This window comes from Lissotriton helveticus (assembly GCF_964261635.1).
Source record: "Lissotriton helveticus chromosome 1_1 unlocalized genomic scaffold, aLisHel1.1 SUPER_1_unloc_4, whole genome shotgun sequence".
In the NCBI taxonomy this organism is placed as follows: domain Eukaryota; kingdom Metazoa; phylum Chordata; class Amphibia; order Caudata; family Salamandridae; genus Lissotriton; species Lissotriton helveticus.
The window spans coordinates 5,453,287-5,458,824 of record NW_027611681.1 but is presented as its reverse complement, the minus strand read 5'-3'; the positions used below and the strand labels follow the sequence as shown (position 1 = coordinate 5,458,824).

Genomic DNA, 5,538 nt, shown 5'->3' with positions numbered 1-5,538 from the left:
GCCCTTTGTCTGCAATAAGTGTTGTAGAAGAAGTGAGATCCATGGCCTTGTGAGTATGAGGCAGTTATCTGACTTCTGATGAACCCCACAGAGGAAGTGTGCAGCCAGAGGGCAGTGGGGGGGCCGAAGGACATGAAATTAGGTGAACTTGAATATGAGAAATATGGATAACTGACACCTCCTCCCGCTCTTCCAAATGCCCATCCGGTCACAAATAGCATCCTAGGCCCCAAAAGGACAACGTCATGCCAGATGCCATGTAATGTTGGAAAAGGGGGGAAAAGAGTAATAGGCACACATCTGCTGCAGGGATATGTCAGGTAAATTATTGGTTGTGATGGATTCTCTATAAGTACTAAATGACTGATATCGTTGAATATTAAATTATATGAATCAACGTTTGTTTGCCTTATCTGCGCTTATAATGTAAGGGACGGGCCTTACAGTGAACCCCTCGCTCTGTTTTACACAAAAGCCCTGGAAAGAGCTGCATCTTACAGAACTGTATCTACCCTAGGAAGAACTAAAGACTTGTTTATTAAAGTTGTCTTCCAGGCCAGAACCAGGCTCTGTAAGCGGCACTAGTTTCAGGGAGATGGACAGATGTTATGGCGATAGGAAACCCCCCTCAACCCACAATAATGTTCCAATCTTCCAGGTTAGAAGAAACCAGAAATGCTTGATCCAAGGGAGCTGTTGAAAGTGTCAAAGGTGACTTATGAACAGAGAGTAAAGACAGGAGTTGGTATTTGAGATGATCTTAAGTAAATCTGAAAGAATTAGAAAAAGTGTGTGAATGGAGTTACTTTTGTTGTATACTTCATGAAGAGTTACTGGAAATTCTTCAGCCCAGCCTGATCCATCTCTTTTTCTAAACTCTATTGTTGTTTAAATGAAATCTTCACCATGTGCCTCTATCTTAAGCTATACCTCAAGCACTTGGGTGCTCCGTGAGCGCCCTTACTTTGCTCAATTACTCTGTAAACATTGATAATCACCTCTTTTCCAGACATTAATAAAATGTCACCTGATAAACAGAACATTTAGTTAAATATCTGTGTATGATGAAATATTCCTTGCTAAGTTTCAAAAGCAATAAAGAAGAAGGGGGAGATTTACTAAGATTTTGCACTGTGTTTGTGTCAAAAAAGAGGCACAAAATGGCGCAAAATCTTTCTTCCTAATTTACTTTCCAGCGCTAAACTTGTTTAGCACTGGAAATAACGTTAAAGTAATGTGACACTGCGCATAGCATTGTTTCGCATTACTTTGTGCCCTGGGGGCCTGCCAAGGGTGGTGCATGGGTGTTCTCACAAAACTAGGTGCAAGGAAGGAGAAATGCTTTCATTTCTCCTTCCTTTTCTGACTTTGCATGTGTGCTGCACTGTGCAACACGCATACAAAATGGTAAAAGCTTTCCCTCGTGTCGAGGCATAGTAATCTGTACAGGAAGGGCGTCCTTCCTATACAAAACCCATGCTGGACTCACAGACACACACACCCTAGCGCTCTGGTGCTAAGGTGTGTGCATGGTGCAGGCCCCCTGTAATCAGTGCCGACGCAAGGGAAAGGAAAGGAGAGAGCCATATCTCTGAAAATAGGGTGCTCTCCTGCTCCTTCTCTGTCGTGCATCGCAACCTCCGGGAGGTGGGGGAGGCTGCGCTGCATTGCGTGGAGATTTGGTAAAACTCCCCTGAAATATCCTTTACAACCACTTAAACATTGTGAATTCTCATTCAATTATGTTTCAATTCAGTAATTTTAAATATCTTTACATCCAACAGAACACAAGCCTTGAATGTATGAAATGACCATCAATAATGAAGCGAATGCTGTAAATCTTCAATTGAAGCAGAAATAATGAGCTACAGTATTCAGGAAAACATTAGCTCAGTCGGCGACAGAGGAACCTGCACACAAACTGACAGAACCCAGATGAAGCATCAAGGGCAGTTCAGTGATTGTAAGAGTCTGAGCTGTGCACCTCCATGCCACAAGACGGAGAAATGACCTTAGGAAAATTAAGGCAACAACAATAACAAATCACCTCCTGTATAAACAAGTGTTCAACACCAGCTTTGATCATGGGATCGGTATGATGTGATTACCGCAGTGCTCTGTTTTCTAAGATGATTACAAGCCATCATTCCGTGCTCTAGGTGAATTGTAAACTTTTTCTGGCCGAACCACAGTAACCAGAGAAGAGCACAACAGAGCGGAGCCGGACAACTGACTGGTAAAGGAAAGAGGAGTTCTTGTATCTACAATACAACAGACTGTCCCGATTTGCACCGGCCAGAAGGAAGATACATCTTTACCCGAAAGCGTGCATAGACATAATCCAATCTAAAGGCACAATCGCCTACAAAGACACCTTCTACATATTAGGAGTGTGGCAAATATTTGGTGGCTATCGCATTTTATTGTTAAAACAGAAATCAAACGTGCAAAATGCTGCACACATATAAAGTGTGTGAGAAAAACCCAAGTGCTTTATCAGACATGTCGGCCCATCAGGAAATGCAGTCATGTGATGTAGACAAATATACACCCGACCCAGAGACACAAACCAAGAAAGAAGAATCATACACATACAGCAAGAGCTTTAGTTTGTCATCACTAGGCAAGCTTCATCAGCAAACCTACACAGCAGAAAAACCATTCAAGTGCAGTGAATGTGTAAAGAGTTTTGGTCAGTTATCAACCCTACAGATACATCAGCGTACACACACGGGGGAAAAGCCATACAAGTGCAATGAATGTGCAAAGTGCTTTAGTCGGTTATCACACCTTAAAAGTCATAATCGAACACACACAGGGGAAAAACCATTCAAGTGCAGTGAATGTGGGAAGTGCTTTCGTCAGATATCAGAGCAAAAACATCATCAGCGAACACACACGGGGGAAAAACCTTATCATTGTAGTGAATGTGACAGTAGTTTTTGCAACTCTTCAGCACTAAGGAATCATCAGAGAACACACACAGGGGAAAAACCATTCAAGTGCAGTGAATGTGCAAAGTGCTTTAGTTACTTATCAAACCTCCAAAAACATCAGCGTATGCACACAGGGGAAAAACCATTCAAGTGCAGTGAATGTGCAAAGTGCTTTAATCGGTTATCACACCTTCAAAGTCATAATCGAACACACACAGGGGAAAAACCGTTCAAGTGCAGTGAATGTGCAAAGTGCTTTAGTCAGTTATCACACCTTCAAAGACATAATCGAACACACACAGGGGAAAAACCATTCAAGTGCAATGAATGTGGGAAGAGCTTTAGTCACTTATCAAGCCTTCAAAGACATCTGCGAATACACACAGGGGAAAAACCATTCAAGTGCAGTGAATGTGCAAAGTGCTTTAATCGGTTATCATACCTTCAAAGTCATAATCGAACACACACAGGGGAAAAACCGTTCAAGTGCAGTGAATGTGTAAAGTGCTTTAGTCAGTTATCAAACCTAAAAATACACCAGCAAACACACACAGGGAAAAAACCATTCAAGTGCAGTGAATGTGCAAAGTGCTTTAGTCACTTATCAAGCCTTCAAAGACATCAGCGAACACACTCAGGGAAAAAACCATTCAAGTGCAGTAAATGTGCAAAGTGCTTTAGTCAGTTATCACACCTTCAAAGACATCAGCAAACACACTCAGGGAAAAAAAACATTCAAGTGCAGTGAATGTGCATAGTGCTTTAGTCGCTTATCAACCCTTCAAACACATCAGCGAACACGCACAGGGGAAAAACCATTCAAGTGCAGTAAATGTGCAAAGTGCTTTAGTCTGTTATCACACTTTCAACTTCATAATCGAACACACACGGGGGAATAACCATTCAAGTGCAGTGAATGTGCAAAGTGCTTTAGTCGGTTATCACACCTTCAAAGACATCAGCGAACACACACAGGGGAAAAACCATTCAAGTGCAGTAAATGTGCAAATTGCTTTAGTCACTTATCAAGCCTTCAAAGACATCAGTGAACACACTCAGGGAAAAAAACATTCAAGTGCAGTAAATGTGCAAAGTGCTTTAGTCAGTTATCACACCTTCAAAGACATCAGCAAACACACTCAGGGAAAAAAAACATTCAAGTGCAGTGAATGTGCATAGTGCTTTAGTCGGTTATCAAGCCTTCAAACACATCAGCGAAAACGCACAGGGGAAAAACCATTCAAGTGCAGTAAATGTGCAAAGTGCTTTAGTCTGTTATCACACTTTCAACTTCATAATCGAACACACACGGGGGAATAACCATTCAAGTGCAGTGAATGTGCAAAGTGCTTTAGTCGGTTATCACACCTTCAAAGACGTCAGCGAACACACACAGGGGAAAAACCATTCAAGTGCAGTAAATGTGCAAAGTGCTTTAGTCTGTTATCACACTTTCAACTTCATAATCGAACACACACGGGGGAATAACCATTCAAGTGCAGTGAATGTGCAAAGTGCTTTAGTCGGTTATCACACCTTCAAAGACGTCAGCGATCACACAGGGGAAAAACCATTCAAGTGCAGTGAATGTGCAAAGTTCTTTAGTCACTTATCAAACCTCCAAAAACATCAGCGAATACACATAGGGGAAAAACCATTCAAGTGCAATGAATTTGGAAAGAGCTTTCGTCAGATATCAGACCGAAAACATCATCAGCGAACACACACGTGGAGAAAAACCTTATCATTGTAGTGAATGTGACAGTAGTTTTCGCGACTCTTCAGCATTAAGGTATCATCAGGGAACACACACAGGGAAGGCCTTGAAAACCTGGCTATTTAACTCCTAGAGAGGGAAGTAACCCTGCGATCAGGCCTAAGGAGGACATCTTACATAGCGCCAGGAAGCCCTTGGGCAGCAGTGCGCTTTATAAATATCACTAACATTAACATTAACATTAACACAGGGGAAAAACCATTCAAGTGCAGTGAATGTGCAAAGTGCTTTAGTCAGTTATCACACCTTCAAAGACATCAGCGAACACACACAGGGGAAAAACCATTCAAGTGCAGTGAATGTGCAAAGTGCTTTAGTCAGTTATCACACCTTCAAAGACATCAGCGAACACACACAGGGAAAAAACCATTCAAGTGCAGTAAATGTGCAAAGTGCTTTAGTCTGTTATCACATCTTCAAAGTCATAATCAAACACACACGTGGGAAAAACCAATCAAGAGCATTGAAAGTGCAAAGTGCTTTAGTCGGTTATCACACCTCCAAAACCATCAACAAACACGCACAGGGGAAAAACCATTCAAGTGCAGTAAATGTGCAAAGTGCTTTAGTCGGTTATCACACCTTCAAAGACAACAGCAAACACATACAGGGGAAAAACCTTTCAAGTGCAGTGAATGTGCAAAGTGCTTTAGTCACTTATCAAACCTCCAAAAACATCAGCGAATACACACAGGGGAAAAACCATTCAAGTGCAATGAATGTGGGAAGAGCTTTATTCAGATATCAGACCAAAAACGTCATCAGCGAACACACACGGGGGAAAAACCTTATCATTGTAGTGAATATGACAGTAGTTTTCGCAAA

At 41.8% G+C, this 5,538-nt stretch overlaps 1 pseudogene; it reads left to right on the top strand.

Annotated features, from left to right (window-relative positions):
- The first annotated feature begins 2,502 nt into the window (after window positions 1–2,502).
- Window positions 2,503–4,105, top strand: LOC144806017 (uncharacterized; annotated as a pseudogene).
- Window positions 4,106–5,538: the final 1,433 nt, after the last annotated feature.